Raw genomic sequence first — 19,431 nt, 5'->3', positions numbered from 1 at the left:
CGGAGTCCAATTGACTTGAAACTTCACGGAACTTATTTTTGGAAGGAAAGCAACCCGGGAGACTTGGAGTCCACGTAAGGGAAGCAACGAGGAAGCCATGAGGCAGGGGGCGCGCCCACCCCCCTGGGCGCGCCCTCCACCCTCGTGGACCCTCGTGCCCCCCTGACGTACTTGTTCCGCCTATATATCTCCATATACCCTAAAACGATCGGAGAGCACAATAGATCGGGAGTTCCGCCGCCAGAAGCCTCCGTAGCCACCGAAAGCCAATCTAGACCCGTTCCGGCACCCTGCCGGCGGGGGAATCCCTCTCCGGTGGACATCTTCATCATCCCGGTGCTCTCCATGACGAGGAGGGAGTAGTTCTCCCTCGGGGCTGAGGGTATGTACCAGTAGCTATGTGTTTGATCTCTCTCTCTCTCTCTCTCTCGTGTTCTTGAGGTGATACGATCTTGATGTATCGCGAGCTTTGCTATTATAGTTGGATCTTATGATGTTTTCTCCCCCCTCTACTCTCTTGTAATGGATTGAGTTTCCCCTTTGAAGTTATCTTATCGGATTGAGTCTTTAAAGATTTGAGAACACTTGATGTATGTCTTGCCGTGCGTATCTGTGGTGACAATGGGATATCACGTGATTCACTTGATGTATGTTTTGGTGATCAACTTGCGGGTTCCGCCCATGAACCTATGCATAGGGGCTGGCACACATTTTCGCCGTGATTCTCCGATAGGAACTTTGGGGCACTCTTTGAGGTTCTATGTGTTGGTTGAATAGATGAATCTGAGATTGTGTGATGCATATCGTATAATCATACCCACGGATACTTGAGGTTATATTGGAGTATCTAGGTGACATTAGGGTTTTGGTTGATTTGTGTCTTAAGGTGTTATTCTAGTACGAACTCTAGGGCTGTTTGTGACACTTATAGGAATGGCCCAACGGATTGATTGGAAAGAATAACTTTGAGGTGGTTTCGTACCCTACCATAATCTCTTCATTCGTTCTCCGCTATTAGTGACTTTGGAGTGACTCTTTGTTGCATGTTGAGGGATATTTATGTGATCCAATTATGTTATTATTGTTGAGAGGACTTACACTAGTGAAAGTATGAACCCTAGGCCTTGTTTCCTACCATTGCAATACCCTTTACGCTCACTTTTATCATTAGTTACCTTGTTGTTTTTATATTTTCAGATTACAAAAACCATTATCTACTATCCATATACCACTTGTATAATCATCTCTTCGCCGAACTAGTGCACCTATACAATTTACCATTGTATTGGGTGTGTTGGGGACACAAGAGACTCTTTGTTATTTGGTTGCAGGGTTGCTTGAGAGAGACCATCTTCATCCTACGCCTCCTACGGATTGATAAACCTTAGGTCATCCACTTGAGGGAAATTTGCTACTGTCCTACAAACCTCTGCACTTGGAGGCCCAACAACGTCTACAAGAAGAAGGTTGTGTAGTAGACATCAGGCACCTCCACAGTAGGAGGCGCCCACGCCTGCGTCCCCAGTCAATCCCGGTGGATCCGGGGGGGACACGATCCCGGGGCTACCGACGGCCACCGCCGAACACGCTTGCACGACGCCATGCCCGAGGCCATCGGCACCGATCTGCCCGATAGAGGAATTGGGTCCCGACCACCGCCATCGACCACCATACCCGCAAGGTGAGGTTCCTCGCTGCGGGTACCTCCCGGACCGCGCCCACCATCGCCTACCTAGAGTCGAAGCTCCAACCCGCCCCGGGCCCCGAACTGATCGGCCCGAGCACGGGCCCCAAGTCCTGCCCATCTGTGCCGCGCGAGCCGTTCGTGCCACCGGGCCGGACCTGAAAGAGGGAAGGAGCTACCACCACCCGTGCCTCGCTGCCGAACGCAAACCGCCACCACCAAAGCCGCTGCAGCTGCCTCGCCCACGAGCGCCTCCATCGCGCAACGGCCTGACCAGATCTCGGCAAGGCAAGGACGCCCCACTGATACGTCCATTTTGCATCATGCTTTTATATCAATATTTATTGCATTATGGGCTGTTATCACACATTATGTCACAGTACTTATACCTATTCTCTCTTATTTTACAAGGTTTACATAAAGAGGGAGAATGCCGGCAGTTGGGATTCTGGCTGGAAAAGGAGCAAATATTAGAGACCTATTCTGCACAGCTCCAAAAGTCCTCAAACTTCACGGATGGTTTTTTCCAAATATATAAAAAAACATTGAGCGCAAGAATTCACCAGGGGGCCACACCCTGCCCACGAGGGTGGGGGGCACGCCCTACCCCCCTAGGCGCGCCCCTACCTCGTGGGCCCCCTAGTGGCCCTCCGGTGACCATCTTATGCTATATGGACTCTTTCGATGGGAAAAAAAAATCATAAGCCATCTTCTCGGACGAAACTCCGCCGCCATGAGGCAGAACCTTGGCGGAACCAATCTAGGGTTCTGGCGGGGCTGTTCTGCTGGGGAAACTTCCCTCCCGGAGGGGGAAATCATTGCCATCGTCATCACCAATGCTCCTCTCATCGGGAGAGGGCAACCTCCATCAACATCTTCATCAGCACCATCTCATCTCAAAACCCTAGTTCATCTCTTGTATCCAATTCTTGTCTCCAAGTCCGGGATTGGTGCTAGTAGGTTGCTAGTAGTGTTAATTACTCCTTGTTGTTGATGCTAGTTGGTTTAATTGGTGGAAGATCATATGTTCAGATCCTATATGCACATTAATACCCCTCTGATTATGAACATGTTTATGCTTTGTGAGTAGTTACTTTTGTTCCTGAGGACATGAGAGAAGTCTTGCTATTAGTAGTCATGTGAATTTGGTATTCGTTCGATATTTTGATGAGATGTATGTTGTCTCTCCTCTAGTGGTGTTATGTGAACGTCGACTACATGACACTTCACCATTATTTGGGCCTAGAGGAAGGCATTGGGAAGTAATAAGTAGATGATGGGTTGCTAGAGTGACAGAAGCTTAAACCCTAGTTTATGCATTGCTTCGTAAGGGGCTGATTTGGATCCATATGTTTCATGCTATGGTTAGGTTTACCTTAATACTTTTGTTGTATTTGCGGATGCTTGCAATAGAGGTTAATCATAAGGGGGATGCTTGTCCAAGTAAGGGCAGCACCCAAGCACCGGTCCACCCACATACCAAATTATCAAAGTACCGAACGCGAATCATATGAACGTGATGAAAACTAGCTTGACGATATTCCCATGTGTCCTCGGGAGCGCTTTACATTATATAAGAGTTTGTCCAGGCTTGTCCTTTGCTATAAAAAGGATTGGGCCACCTTGCTGCACCTTATTTACTTTTGTTACTTGTTGCTCGTTACAAATTATCCTATCACAAAACTATCTGTTACCACTTATTTCAGTACTTGCAGAGAATACCTTGCTGGAAACCGCTTATCATTTCCTTCTGCTCCTCGTTGGGTTCGACAATCTTACTTATCGAAAGCACTACGATAGATCCCCTATACTTGTGGGTCATCAAGACTCTTTTCTGGCGCCGTTGCCGGGGAGTGAAGCGCCTTTGGTAGGTGGAATTTGGTAAGGAAAAATTTATATAGTGTGCTGAAATTTACTGTCACTTGTTACTATGGAAAGTAATCCTTTGAGGGGCTTGTTCGGGGTATCTTCACCCCGACCAGTAGAGCAAAGAGTTGCTCCTCAACCCACTGAACCTACTAAAAATGAAAATGCTTGCTTCGAAATTCCTTTGGGTATGGTAGAAAAACTGCTAGCTAATCCTTTTTTGGGAGATGGAACAAAACATCCTGATGAGCATCTAATATATGTGGATGAAGTTTGTGGATTATTTAAGCTTGCATATGTACCCGGAGATGTTGTTAAGAAGAAGGTCTTTCCCTTATCTTTGAGGGGAGATGCATCGACATGGTATAGGCTAGGTGATGATATGGAGTCTTGGAATTACAAACGATTGAAATTGGAATTTCATCAAAAGTTTTATCCTATGCATCTTGTTCATCGTGATCGCAATTATATATATAATTTTTGGCCTCGTGAAGGAGAAAGCATCGCTCAAGCTTGGGGGAGGCTTAAATCAATGTTATATTCATGCCCCAATCATGAGCTCTCAAGAGAAATGATTATTCAAAAAATTTATGCTCGGCTTTCTCATAACAATCGCACCATGCTTGATACTTCTTGTGATGGCTCTTTTATGATGAAGACTATTGAATTCAAATGGGATATTGGGTCCTCCAAATATTGGGACCTCGACAATGGTAAGGAGTCAGGTATGACACCTAGTTTTGATTGTGTTAAAGCTTTTATGGATACCGATATTTTCTGTAAATTTAGCACTAAATATGGACTTGACTCTGAGATAGTAGCTTCTTTCTGTGAATCTTTTGCTGCTTATGTTGATCTCCCCAAGGAGAAGTGGTTTAAATATCATCCTCCCATAGAAGTAAAAGTAGCTACACCTATTAAAGTTGAAGAAAAGACTATTACTTATAATGATCCTATTGTTCCTACTTCTTATGTTGAGAAACCACCTTTCCCTGTTAGGATAAAGGATCATGCTAAAGCTTCAACTGTGGTTCGTAAAAGAAATATTAAAACATATACACCTCCTGAGCAAGTTAAAGTTGAACCTAATATTGTTATTGTTAAAGATCTCTTGTCTGATAATATAGATGGGCATGTTATTTATTTCTATGATGAAACTGCTAGAAATTGCTAAACCTCGTGATGCAGATAAACCTAGACTTGTGATAGGCATGCCTGCTATTTCTGTTAAAATAGGAGATCATTGTTATCATGGCTTATGTGATATGGGTGCTTGTGCTAGTGCAATTCCTGTTGACTTATACAATAAAATTATGCATGACATTGCACCTATTGAGTTAGAAGATATTGATGTCACAATTAAACTTGCTAATAGAGATACTATTTCACCAATGGGAATTGTTAGAGATGTTGAAGTCTTGTGTGGGAAAACTAAATATCCTGCTGATTTTCTTGTTCTTGGTTCCCCACAAGATAGCTTCTGTCTCATTATATTTGGTAGACCCTTAAATACTGTTAATGCTACCATAGATTGCAAAAGAGATGTTGTTACTATCTTTTACTTTTATCTCCTACACTGCAAAAGAGTCATGGTGATCCTCACCTTCCTTTTTACATTTTATCCTTTGGCAAGCACAATATGTTGGAAGGATCCCGGTATATATAGCTAATTGGATGTGAGTTTTCATGAACTATTACTGTTGACATTACCCTTGAGGTAAAACGTTGCGAGGCAAAACTATAAGCCCCTATCTTTCTCTGTGTCCGATTAAAACTCCATACCCATAAGTATTGTGTGAGTGTCAGCAATTGTGAAAGACTATATGATAGTTGAGTATGTGGACTTGCTGAAAAGCTCTTATACATTGACTCTTTCCTATGTTATGATAAATTGCAATTGCTTCAATGACTGAGATTATGTTTGTTAGTTTTCAATGAAGTTTACGATCCATACTTGATATTGTGATTGAATTATTACTCTAGCATAAGATATCATATGACAAGAATTATATAAGTTGCTGCTCTAAGAATGGGGGAGTTGATACGTCCATTTTGCATCATGCTTTTATATCAATATTTATTGCATTATGGGCTGTTATTACACATTATGTCACAATACTTATGCCTATTCTCTCTTATTTTACAAGGTTTACATAAAGAGGGAGAATGCCGGCAGCTGGGATTCTGGCTAGAAAAAGGAGCAATTATTAGAGACCTATTCTGCACAGCTTCAAAAGTCCTGAAACTTCACGGATGATGTTTTCCAAATATATAAAAAACATTGAGCGCAAGAACTTCACCAGGGGGCCACACCCTTCCCACGAGGGTGGGGGGCGCGTCCTACCCCGCTGGGCGCCGGCCCCCCTACCTCGTGGGCCCCCTGGTGGCCCTCCGATGACCATCTTCTGCTATATATGGAAGTCTTTCGATGGGAAAAAAATAATAAGCCATCTTCTCGGACGAAACTCCGCCGCCACGAGGCGGAACCTTGGCGGAACCAATCTAGGGCTCGGCGGCTGTTCTGCCGGGGAAACTTCCCTCCGGAGGGGGAAATCATCGCCATCGTCATCACCAACGCTCCTCTCATCGGGAGAGGGCAATCTCCATCAACATCTTCATCAGCACCATTCATCTCAAAACCCTAGTTCATCTCTTGTATCCAATTCTTGTCTTCAAGTCCGGGATTGGTGCTAGTAGGTTGCTAGTAGTGTTAATTACTCCTTGTAGTTGATGCTAGTTGGTTTAATTGGTGGAAGATCATATGTTCAGATCCTATATGCATATTAATACCCCTCTGATTATGAACATGTTTAATGCTTTGTGAGTAGTATACTTTTGTTCCTGAGGACATGAAGAAGTCTTGCTATTAGTAGTCATGTGAATTTGGTATTCGTTCGATATTTTGATGAGATGTATGTTGTCTCTCCTCTAGTGGTGTTATGTGAACGTCGACTACATGACACTTCACCATTATTTGGGCCTAGAGGAAGGCATTGGGAAGTAATAAGTAGATGATGGGTTGCTAGAGTGACAGAAGCTTAAACCCTAGTTTATGCGTTGCTTCGTAAGGGGCTGATTTGGATCCATATGTCTCATGCTATGGTTAGGTTTACCTTAATACTTTTGTTGTAGTTGCGGATGCTTGCAATAGAGGTTAATCATAAGTGGGATGCTTGTCCAAGTAAGGGCAGTACCCAAGCACCGGTCCACCCACATACCAAATTATCAAAGTACCGAACGCGAATCATATGAACGTGATGAAAACTAGCTTGACGATATTCCCATGTGTCCTCGGGAGCGCTTTTCTCATATAAGAGTTTGTCCAGGCTTGTCCTTTGCTACAAAAAGGATTGGGCCACCTTGCTGCACTTATTTACTTTTGTACTTGTTGCTCGTTACAAATTATCCTATCACAAAACTATCTGTTACCACTTATTTCAGTACTTGCAGAGAATACCTTGCTGGAAACCGCTTATCATTTCCTTCTGCTCCTCGTTGGGTTCGACACTCTTACTTATCGAAAGGACTACGATAGATCCCCTATACTTGTGGGTCATCACCACAAGCAGCTCGAGCCACCGATCCGATCGTAGGCAGCCAGAGAGGTGCGAGTGCCTCACCGCCGGCGGGCCAAGAGAAGTCGAGGTCGTGCCCACAGGGCCAGATCCGCGCCGGATCCGCACCTGCGCCAGCCCCGACCGCCACCATGCCATGGCCTTGCACCGTGCAGCCACCACGTTCTGGACGCCCACCCGCACCGCACGGCTGAGAGCCCCTGTCGCGCTGCCGCATCTCGCGCTGCCGCCACACACCGGGAGGGGAAGAGAACCCCGCTGCCGCCGACGCCCACGGGCTTCGGCGCCCTCCGGCAACGGCAAGGGAAAGGAAGGTTGGAGGTGGCGGCCACGTAGTGGAGGCTAGGGTTCGCCCGACGCCGCTCGCGAGAGCGACGCGGGACGTCTTTTTTTTCTCCACTGCACTTTTGAAGTTCGTGTGCCGCCAGAGCTCCATATCCACATACCATAGGCATGCGAGGACGAACACGAGAAACAAGGTTGGCTTTCGGCCTTTAGGGCATGTATAATGGTGCTATCTTAGGAGTGCCATGTATGATAAATAATGAGGTGGAGGAGAGAAAACTCATAAGAAAAGGTTTGTCTTATCTTATTTAAGAGAAGACAAGAGATGATGTCTTAGTACAATATGTCTCACCAGGTTTTTAGGAATAGCTAATTATTGAAGATAAGGCTAAGAGATGATCCATTGTATACGTTCTTTTTTGTTATATCTAAATTATATGTAAGACTTAAGATAAGATTATCTTATCAACTATTGTACATGCCCTTAAGCGGTTGAGTGCCGATTTCCTCTCTTCTCTTCTGGCTTTGTATCTCCGCGTAAGTCGCTTCCCTCTGAGTCTACCAGACTCTATCTTTTGAACTTCTTTGCCAGAAGGAGAGCCAGCTGCTCAATTAGCTACAGAAGGGCAACGGCATGCAGGGCCCGGTTAATCCTTCTTTTCTAAAATAAATAAATTAATATGAGAAGCAGACAACATATGCAGTACTTCATCCGCTTTTTTTTACTCTGCATATTAGATTTCTCATAAATCAAACTTCATAAACTTTGTCCAAATTTATATTAAAAAATTATCAACATTACTGTATCAAATAAATATAATATGAAAATATATTCTATGATGGATCTAAAGGTATTGATTTTGTATTTTGAATGTTAATAGTTTCTTGTGTAAACACTAGTACAAATCCCCGTGCGTTGTACTGGGCGGAAAATTAAATATAACGTGCTTCATGTGCCATTATGCGACACTTTTTTAATCTGATCAAACCTTAGAAATAAGGTTACATTGAGTATTTCTTTTTGGACCATGAAATTTTTATGTACCCTAACAATGTTTGTCATGACCTATTTCAACTCCTCATTTTCATTTCATCCTATGAAGCAGTAGTTGTGTATGGAATATTCTTTCAATAAACATGATCATTTTTGTACTTTAAGAAGGTGTTTTTTCAGATTTTCAAGAATATTTTTTAAGATGGAATTATTTTTATGGTGACTGTCATTTTTTGGAATATTATCGCCCTTTTTGGAGTCCCTTCACTCCGCCGCTCCGCTCCGCTCCGGGAGCTGGCGGAGCTGTAGTTGAAAAGGATGGAGCTGTAGTTCCTTCACTCCGCAGCTCCTCATATTTTTAGGAGCCGGCGGGTTGCCAAACAGGCTCTATATTTCATGTCTTTTTTATTTTGCACTGTTTTTTTTTGGGTCCATTAAGAGTGGAGGGTGTTTATTGCTAGCAACTAGCTCAGAGTCGTTGCTGCTTCTTGCTGCGTCCTACTATGCTAGTCACCGCTCATTTGGTCCTGCCTCAAATACCTATGTATGTAGCCAACAATAAGAAAGAGAAAAAAATGTGTCTTGTACCTTTCCCTACTCAGATTCCAAATAATCCCCATTCTCCAACCTAGTTGCACTGCTGAAGGCGATGGCAGCAAGCGATTGCATTCCCCATGCACCGCCCGTGATGGCGGTCTAGGCGCTCACCTTCTCGCCCCTCCCCCTCCACCTCGCCGTTTGCGGCGCCGGGTCCACGTGCTCGTCGTGGCTGTGGCCGCGGACCAGATTCCTCCGCCCCCATAGGCCTCCCCCTCTGAGCCGGCGAACAGCCTGAGCGACTCCTTCGGGAGCTCGGGCAGCGGAAGAAGGCTGCGAGTTTTTGTCCACCATTCATAAACAATTATAAAAAGTAAAAATAAATCACACGTGAAGAAAATAGATGAAGATGATGACTTCTTTTATTAGGTAAAGTAGAAAAATAAGAAAGCAGTATCCCACAAAAAAATAATTAAAAATAAAATAGGAAAGCAGTATATACAATGTGTGCTGAAACAACACGTTTGTTCTCAAGAGAGAAGCTACTGGAGGAGCCGAGGAAGGAAGGCGACCGGACCTAGGCCCCCATCAGTGGCGGCTCCCGCTGGTGGCGGTGGGGTGGCGGTACCCTTCACAGCTCGGCGGCCCGGCGTGATGGCTCCCGCTGCAGCTTGGCTGCCCGGCCGGGCGGCTCTTGCTGCTGACGGCGCGGCGGACCGGTGTCTCCCGGGGCTCCCGCTGCAACTCGGAGCTGCCGATGGCACCCTCATTGCTCCAGCTAGTAAAACCTAACCTCCTCCAATGATTGATGGTTGTGTGAGCTCGTTGTTACGCCCGTAATAGCCATGGCTGGACGAACATACTGATACTAATTACCGTAGCAGCTGGTCATGCTTCATTCTGGGTACATTGTATACACTACTTTGTTGAGTGATCTCCTCTAGATTCAGACTTAAATTGTATTATACACTGAAAAATGTGTAGATGCCGATGAGCATTTTCTAACTATAACCAGAGATGATTTTGAGCTCCATCTTTTCCTGGATCTCCTCTAAGTCACATGGTGGAGGATCTAAATATATGTTGTGTATCCTGGCATATGCACTTCGGTGGAATTTGACAACATATAACAAATTGATAGATAAAAAAATAAGCTGGCAACATATGTCCACTTAGTACATGGAATAGACAGAATATCACACAAAAATCTACCTGTAAAAAAATATCCCACAAAAATCATGAAGTGATGTCACAAAAAGGTTGTTCGGTTCAAATGACATGACAAATTAATCTGAGTTTACATCAAGCAAAATAATAATTCTTCCGAGTCAATATCTTAGAAATCGACGAAATTCAACACCTCTCAGAATTTAAAATAGCAACTCAATGCACTAAATATAGAGCTTGTTCCTCTTTGGAGTCCACAATTGTCAGCGTACTTCCTTGGTGATGGCGACCCTTCCTTTGTGCCGCTCACAATTGTCGGGGTACCATTCCTAACTCTTGAGATTCCTCCACTGGAATGTTTGAACGTTAATTATTTGTAAGGAGGTTAAATTACAATCTATGTGACATTCATATTAGCCTCCTAGCCATGTCAACAAAAGGAATAAGTGGATACAAACAACCTAAGGATAAGCTATGCATGGATGCTATAAATTACATGGATGATCAAATGGTGAAAGTAAGTGTAGAGAAGCAATATAGGAACATGTCTCCATCTTCTCCTAGGATGTTAGATAAACTTTTGTGATGTCATTCCCTTGGCCACTGAGTGATATAAGTATCGTCCCTCACACCCCACATGCTGACCGTCGACAAATGAATCATTCCCAAACACATTATTGTTATCTAGATGTACATTATAAGCACATTGCCTTTCGGTAAGATCTGAGGAGATGTGAAAACAGATCATTTTATTGCTCTTTCAGCTTGATTGTATAAAAACATGGAAAATAGTAATGACTTTTTCATTGGCGTTTTGCAGCAATAAAATGGTAGTGGTAGTGTAGAACAGAGACATACAGAGTATATCATGTTTTATTTTCTAAACTTAAAAGGATAATTTATAATGAAGAATAGAAATTCATACAAATGCCTCAATTTTTCAGAACTTCCTCAGAATGAGAACAGAAGGACACTTTATTTTTCTTGCATTTGCCGTAGAAAAATTCTTAAATATAGAGCTAAAGCTAGAATTTTGACTTCTAAAATCTGAAGATGACACAAGTGACTGAGTACACATGACACACTGAACGATCATCCATCATGTACTCAATGCATCGCGAGACAACGAAAAAGAACACTTGCAACGCATGACATCTATGTCATGATGGATGAGAGATGCGTTTATAAAAATATAAGTATTTCTGATAATGTACTGTCACAGGATATGTAGCATGCCATATTTTCTGGGCTGTTTGTCGATTCACAGCCTGCACACATATATGCAGATTGATTTATGTAACAAAAAATTTAGACAGAGAAATACCATACAAACAGTAACAAAATCACATTAGAAATAAACAGAGTATATAATTTCAGAAGAAAAAATTGTTTGCAATAGCTTTTTCAAATTAAATTAGCAGAAAAAAGATACGGTGATCAGTTGATTGTACGTGTGTTAACTGAATGCCATCTTGCAATAGTGACTTCCTGTAACTCTCACTTGCAAAACTCTACATGTTGTAACCATACAACACTATAGTTATGTATTGATTTTAGCAAGTAAAGCTATTCTATTACATCGGATGAATCTCCATAATAAAATCTACCATAACCAGATTCTCCATGAATAATTCAGTTCACTTGTCAAGAGAAAGTAAAAAAAACTAAATATGTATAGTATGATTGGAAGATAATAAGAAAAGGGAGCATTAAATATCCCAGGACCAAACTTGCAAGATTTTCAGCTTGAAAGTAAACATACCACTTCCAATACCAACTAAAGTACTCCTGATTCCCTATTCAGTTTAGGTTAGCCATCAGACCAACCCAAACTGGTGGAGATGCAGCAAACCAGAACATAGCCTCTTAAATTATTTGTTATAAGGTTGTGATTCCATGATGTTATATAGTGTGTGATATAAAAGGCTTCTTCATCATTCTCTGAACCCTTGGAAGCCTAATCGTGGCACTGAAAAATTGTTTAGAACTAACAATAACTGTTACCAAAGGAAACACGACCTAGAAGTCCATACAATTCCTGTTTATTGGTTTACTCTGAATCAGAGAAGCAGCAGCAGACTGAGGTTCAGAGATGAAGCGGAGCAGCAACAGTTTGGGTTCAGAGAAGATTAGGAACAACAGTTCGTTGGAGAAGGAGAGGTACAGGGGGCAGCATCAGAGAGCAGAAGCAGCAGGTTAGGGGCGGCAGCAAAGGATCAGAAGCGGAGATGTGTTCGAGGGAGAAGAAGAGCAGCAGCCAGCGGGCGAGGAGATTTGGTGAATAACTTGGGGGACACACGACATCAGAGGTCTTGGAGATGAGCTGCGGTGGCCTTCGCCAAGAACCAGAGACCAGCGCCCCTTCGTCTGGTGGTTTTAGCTTTTCTTCATGACCACCCTCACCGATGTTTTCAGTGTTCACCTAATCCTAATGTGTTCAATCACAATGCGATGAATTGAGCCACTGCACAACATGCCTGTGAGGGGCAGACGTGTTGAGGAACTTGGTCATGAGAGTCAGTTCAGGACATATGACATCAATAAGGGTTAGCCAGTTCAAGGAACTGGGCCGCGGGAAATATGGGGATGCTACACAAACTTGAAGTGCTATAGAATGCAAATATTTTAACATTTCAGAGTGCACATATGTGTTGCAGATGTTTTAAGAAGGATGAGTTTCACATCTGAATAATGTAGATACAGATTAGTAACATGATCAAGAAGGTACCTCACTGCAGCAAAGATGGTCAACATCTCTTTCATCAGTCGAGTCGTTGCTTGCTAGATTTTTTCTTAAGAAGCCAAACGATAACAAATAAAATACTTGCAACTAAATTAGAGATTTAAAAGGACAGAAGAATGAACATAAAAAGTAATATAGTTCAGAAACAATTAAGTGTGTACTGCACGAGGGAATCGGTGGTTTATACAAACCACTTAATTGTTCAGAGCTCCTATGTGAGCAGTAGGTATTCTAACCACATCTCTAATATGTTAGAACCCACAACTAAATCTAGGGTGCTGCTCATAAGGATAATTTCTGTAGTTGCACAGAGAGTGAAGGAGGTCCTTTGGTTGTAGTATGTGTGAATCTTTCTTTTCTGAGATCATGTGTATCCAAATAATTTCCAACTCCCAAACATTTGCTCGGTGACGGACTAAACAAAAAAATTGTTTGCAGTTATAAGATATAAATGTTTGTCACATTATTCACGTAAAAAGCTACTTTGCAAGCCTATCTTCTTCATATTCAGAGAGTAGATAAATGAAACATTGGAGTTGACGGATATCTAGAAACATACTCCCTCTGTAACAAATATAGGACCTGTTAGATCACTACTTTAGTTATCTAAAAGGTCTTATATTTGTTTACAGAGGGAGTACATGATAAGCGAGAACATAATACATCATCCAAGAAACTGAATACTTGAGCACTCCCAACTGATGTTTCCTTTGAGGATGTGTGTGCTATTCTGGTCCCAACTTGCATTGTTGTTTTTTTTTGTGTTGAAATATGAAAGCTCTACCCAAAGCACAACAGGCCAAAAAGATGGCGGTAATAGTATTACCCATTTAAAAATATCCTCCTATAACTGAAATATTTATCTTAGACCTATCCAGCAAACTATGTGTCATGTGTCTTTCATAAAAAAATTCCAAGAAACATTGCAGATCAAGTAAGATAATTTATATAATCTCACATAAAGGAAAGCATCCATCCTTTCATTTGGTCGGCCACCTTTATTTCAGGAAGTATAACCAGGAAATTGATCATAGTTGTCAGATGCTCATAATTCAATTCATTTTTATCTGCAAGGCTGTATAAAAGGCTTTTTTGCGGGGTTGTATAAAAGGCTCTTGATTAGGCTAGTAGCAGAACTTACTAATGTGTGTGCCCGTCGATCGGTTTGTATGTATCAGTAGATGTGCATACATGCAGGACTATGACTTTGCATATCTATGTGGCATCACAGAATGAACTCATTATCCATCATGCTAGACATTTTATCAAGAGCCAATGTAATTAAGACGTGCTAGGAGCAAACCTGGAGCTTGAGCCCATCAGCTGGGCGGCCCTGTTTAAGATTCAGGTCAGTAAATCCCCAAGCTTGTTTTTATAACCTTCTGCCTCTTCCTTCGTTGTTGAATCAACCGATCGATGGACTTGGTCTGTCTAGTCTGTCGATCCATGCTCCCAGTGGCTGTCACTTCCTCAAATAATCGGGCTTCCACAACATCCTGCACCATGGCATGCGCCTCCGCCCTCACATCCACCTTACCCTCTTGTTCCCAGTCAACATGTTCAGGCAGTAAAGCATCAACCATGACCTCCTCCCCGGCCTCGCCCATGTCGCTGTCATCAACGATCTCGACGGCGCGCTCCTCCTCGGCCCAGCATGAAGGCCTGCATCGACGAAGCTCCAGATCAAGGTTTTCTCTTTGATAAATCAAGCAGTCCTAATCTCTCTGAAAAATCCTCAATTTACATGTTCTCCTTCCTTCCCAGCCATGGCCAAGACTATACTCCTCCTTTCATTGAAGGGACCTTCTCAGCCATGTCATTTATCTACAATCAGAAAAATCAAGGTAAATAATACAGATTTATTTTCTTCAACAGATAGTATAACATGGGACAATCAGATGGACAGAAAGATGCAGTACTCACAGCAAAGATAAAGCTCATGAACATTGGCTTGGACAAGCACACAAACACCTTGTGTGCAAAAAATAACAGAGAACATCCACAAGCTATAACCAGCTAAATCTATCCCTGTTGATGAGAAGCATCAGTTGAGGTGGAGGGCAGTGCAGAGGGGACGGTGAGGTCGCCGGCGAGTGCAACGACGACCGGCTGGTGGTGGGCCTTGTCCTCGATGCGCTGGAGGGGCGTCTCCCTCGAGCACAGGACGAGGAGGCAGGGGACGAGCTACAGGAACTCCATGGTGGAGGTCATGGCGGGTTCGGCGGCGCCGGATCGGGTAGAGGAGGTGGAGGGAGCGCGGATCCGGGAGGTAGGCGTCGGATCTGGCTGGTGGAGGTCCCGTGGCGGCGTTCGAACCTCCGAGGAGAGCTCGAGGACGGGACATCCATGGCGCTAGCGCTGGCGCTGAGCTCCTGGAGAGGAGAGACAAGGAGATTAGAGAGAGAGAAGGCATGGGAGCGGCGGCGTGACCTGGGTGGTCGGCGGCGGCGGCAGCGCCGGTCGCCGGACGACGCGCGAGGGAGGCCAGGGAGGAGGCGCACGGGAGAAGGAGCTCGGGGTCGGGCGCTGGTAGTGGCGGCGGCACTCGGGCCTGGGCGGGCCAGATCTGGGCTCGAAACGGTTTTTCTCACTTTAAAAAGGACCGCGGGTTGAATATCAAAAACTACAGGGACTTTTCTGCAAAATTGGCACGACGTACGACCAGAAGCGGTAGCTGGTTTATTACTATTAGGGGAAGAGAGGAGACTGAATGTTTTAAGCCATCAAGGGGCCTTAGGCAGGGGGATCCCCTCTCCCCCTACCTGTTTTTATTATGCACTGAAAGTTTGACAGCCCTGTTAACACATGCTGAAGCAACAGGAGCACTGGAAGGAGTTAAAGTATGTCGTGATGCTCCTGCTGTGACAAATCTCCTATTTGCAGATGACTCACTTATCCTTATGAAGGCTAATAACCAGAATGCTAATACTTTAAAGGCTATACTTGACGCATATTGCTCGGCATCTGGACAGAAAGTAAGTGTGGAAAAATCTAGTATTTTCTTCAGTCCAAGTACCCCGGTTGAAAGTAGAGCACAAATCTGTGTTACTTTGGAAATTATAACTGAAACGATCAATGACAAATATTTGGGGCTCCCCGCAATAGTGGGACGACAAATTCAACTATCTGATTGATAGAATTGTGGAGAGACTGATGGGATGGAAAGAGAAAATTTTATCGTCGGGAGGGAAAGAGGTACTTCTCAAATCGGTTGCTCAGGCAATACCATCATATGCAATGTCCGTCTTTAAAATCCCTAAAAAAATATGTAAGGGAATAACAGACGCGATGGCGCAATTCTGGTGGGGTGACAACGCCAACCACAAGAGAATGCACTGGTTCGCCTGGTGAAAAATGTGTGTTCCCAAGAAAGAAGGTGGAATGGGATTTAGGGACACCCATTGCTTTAATCTAGCGCTACTAGCAAAACAGGCATGGCGTTTATTGGATGCACCGGAGTCATTATTGTAACGCTCCCGATGCGGCTATATCTCCCACGTGTCGAAGCACGACTTAGATGCATAACCGCATTGAAAGCAATGTCGCAAGTGAGGTAATCTTCACACAACCTGTTGGGGATATTACTACTGGGCGTAAACCGGCCTATATGGACCGGATTAACTTCATCAGTAGTTAAGCATGTTAAAGCCCATGAAGGTAGATGAGGGCTCAAGACCCATAATCGGTTGAGAGCCTGTAGCTGTAAACCGGCGTCAATATGTAACTTGTATTGTAAGTTAGGAATAAGTAGAAACCAAACTGGACATATCTATGAGCCGGTGTTGGGACTCTATAAACCGACGGGCGTCACCCATGTATATAAGGGGACGACCCGGCGGCGGTTCAGGGAGGACAGACACAACTCGAGACATAGGCGAAGCTTGTTTGCTCCCTAGTCATCGAAACACCCATCAATTCCATCACAACTAGACGTAGGCTTTTACCTTCATTGAAGGGGCCGAACTAGTATAAACTCTCTTGCGTCCTTGTGTCCGCTTTAACCCCTTCAAGCTAACCCGTCGCGATGGCTCCACGACTAAGTCCTTTCTCTAGGACATCTGCCGTGACAAACCCACGACAGTTGGCGCCCACCGTGGGGCTATCGCATGATGGTTTCCGGTTCTTGGAGGGCCGCTTTGAAGGACTCAAGGGCTACACTGTAGGTCAGATGACTAAGAGTCGTCGCGGCAAGCTCTACATCGACGACGCGGGCTGGGGCCTCGAGGCCGGCTCAATTGAGTACGGGTACCGGGTCCCCTTTGGTAGTATTCACGTTTTCATTGGCAAGATCAGTGAACCGGGCCCTGAGCCGGACATCTGCACCGACCTCGTCGAGACGGCTCAGCGTGCGCGATCCGCCCGGGTTAAACCGGCCATGAAGCGTGCCTTCGTGGGAGTGATGCATGGAGGAAGTTATGAGGACGGATCGGACCTTCGCGGGGCGACTGCCGTTTGTTCCGGTGACGAATCCTTGACCGGAGAAACCGAATCTCTTTATCAGCTACAAGATGGCCGGATTGAGAGCTGTTCCGATGGCGACAGTATTCCGGACCCCTCTGATCTGCCTAACCGGGTTGGAATATTCATGACCGGAACACAAGCAGCGCTTCATTCTTCGACAGCCGCGGCGACGGCTGCCGGGGCAGGAGGCCCTGTGCGCCCGCCGGCTCGGGTTCTATCAGAACTATTTGATGCGTTGGCTGTGCTTATGGCGGAAGTTAATCCGCCAGATCAGGACGTTCACAACACGGAGATTGCAAAGGTAAAGGAACAAATCACCCAGGCCAAGACGGATCTGGCAGCTGAGGATACCAGGATGGCCGCAGAGCGGGCCGCTTTAGACGCACAGGCTTACAGGCTTATGTTGGACCAGAGCGCATCGCATGAAGTCATGAGGAGGAAGCACCGATCCCGCTTACCTCCGGTTTTCGAGGCCAGAGACCTTTTCAACACTCCAGGACCAAGAGCTAGCAATCCGCTGGAGGGGAACCGGGCAGAAGCCCCTGGGACCGGTGCACCGGTTCAGCCCCGTCAGATGGACCCGCCTCGTCAAAATACCATTATACCTCAGGATGCTTTAACACCTCCGGGTCACTACTCCAACCCAATGGACAATCTTGTTGCCGTTGCTGCACGCCTGGAGGCCATTCCAATTGAAGGTGACTCGCCACAGGCAGTAGAGACATGACGGGTCAAGGAACTTTTGAGGACAGCTTTGGCCCAACAGGAAGCGTACTCGTACAGCCGCGACCGGATCCACTCGACCCCCCGTCCAAGCCAGAGCTATAGCAGACATATGGATGAACCAGCAGTGTCGAGTAATGAACGACGTGGAGCACCCCGTGGCAACAACCCAACGGGTGGTGCTGATGACGCTCAGGAAGTGGTGAACCGGGCCCGAACACGCAGGGAGGCCGAGTTAGCCGCACAGCATCAGGCTCGGCAGCTCACACCGGTTCGTCCAACCATCTCGATCGAACCTGGTGTTACTTCTAGTTCTTTGGGGTGCCTTGCCTTATCCCCGCTTTATGCAACGTGCGCCTGCCCAAGGATTTCAAAGGCCCACGCAAGGTACCAAATTATACGGCGGATCAACCTCCAGAGACATGGATAGAGAGCTATGAGATGGCCATGGAGATGCTTGATGTGGATGACACGGCGTGTGCGAAATACTTCACCATGATGCTTGAAGGAACAGCCCGTACTTGGTTAAAAAGCTTGCCAGCTAATTCTATCAGTTCATGGGCCCAATTACGAGCCCGGTTTATCAATAATTTTAAGGATACCTATAAACAGCCTATGTCGATAGTGGACTTAGCTGCATGCGTCCAGAAGGAAGGAGAATCAACGACTCATTGGGTGCGCCGGGTTTCACAAGTGTTGCACTCCTCAGACCGCATCAACGCTGACACCGCAGTATTAACCCTAGAAGGCAACTGCCGGTTTGGGCCCCTGAAGTTGAAATTGGGACGGATGAAGCGTCATTGCACCGACATGGGGACCCTCATGGCCGCTTTGGTAAAATATGCTGATTCTGATAGTACCAAGGATCCCGAATCTGATGATGACAAGACAGGGAAGGGGAAGAAGAACAGCAGCTCCAAAGGTCAGCAGCATCATTGGGTAGGCAATGGCGGAGGAGGCAAGCGTAAAGCGGATGGTAACATGGATTTTGTGGCTAATACCAACGCACAAGACAATGGCCAGTGACGCAAGGGTAGGCCGAAAAATCGTAGTGGAGCACCCAACCCTAACCCAAACCTCCTGAACTATCTGCTAAGCCAGCCCTGTCCAAGACATGGGACGAAGGAGGAGCCAGCAAACCACCTTTGGAAGGATTGCTTTATTATACAGGAGTTCAAGAATTCTAATAATTTTCGGTATGATCACGGATCTGGCCGTCGCTCAACGTCGGGACGGGAAACCCTGGAGGAACCCAACTTAAGGACTTAAAGCAATCCCCCGGACATAATGGTCAAAATAGTTAGAACAACCAGGGTGGTTACAACCAACAGCAGCTACAGTCAGGTTACCAGAGCAACCCAAAGCAGTTGAGTAGTGGGCAGTACCATGTCTTTAC

General features: G+C 45.2%; 1 long non-coding RNA gene across 3 annotated transcripts; it reads right to left on the bottom strand.

Moving 5' to 3' along the window:
• Positions 1-10,166: 10,166 nt before the first annotated feature.
• Positions 10,167-15,402, bottom strand: LOC125510339. 3 transcript variants are annotated; one of them, XR_007284554.1, is made up of 3 exons: positions 14,775-15,402; positions 14,155-14,675; positions 10,167-12,900 (listed from the first exon to the last, which is right to left on the bottom strand). It is a non-coding gene; the product is annotated as an uncharacterized LOC125510339 (long non-coding RNA). The 3 variants fall into 3 exon arrangements; XR_007284555.1 differs by lacking the exon at positions 10,167-12,900 and having other exon boundaries at positions 13,993-14,513; positions 14,596-14,675; XR_007284553.1 differs by lacking the exon at positions 10,167-12,900 and having other exon boundaries at positions 13,993-14,675.
• Positions 15,403-19,431: the final 4,029 nt, after the last annotated feature.

The sequence above is a fragment of the Triticum urartu genome, chromosome 5, assembly GCF_003073215.2.
Source record: "Triticum urartu cultivar G1812 chromosome 5, Tu2.1, whole genome shotgun sequence".
In the NCBI taxonomy this organism is placed as follows: Eukaryota; Viridiplantae; Streptophyta; class Magnoliopsida; order Poales; family Poaceae; genus Triticum; species Triticum urartu.
The sequence above is the reverse complement of the archived record's forward strand: the minus strand, read 5'-3'. Positions and strand labels throughout refer to the sequence as shown.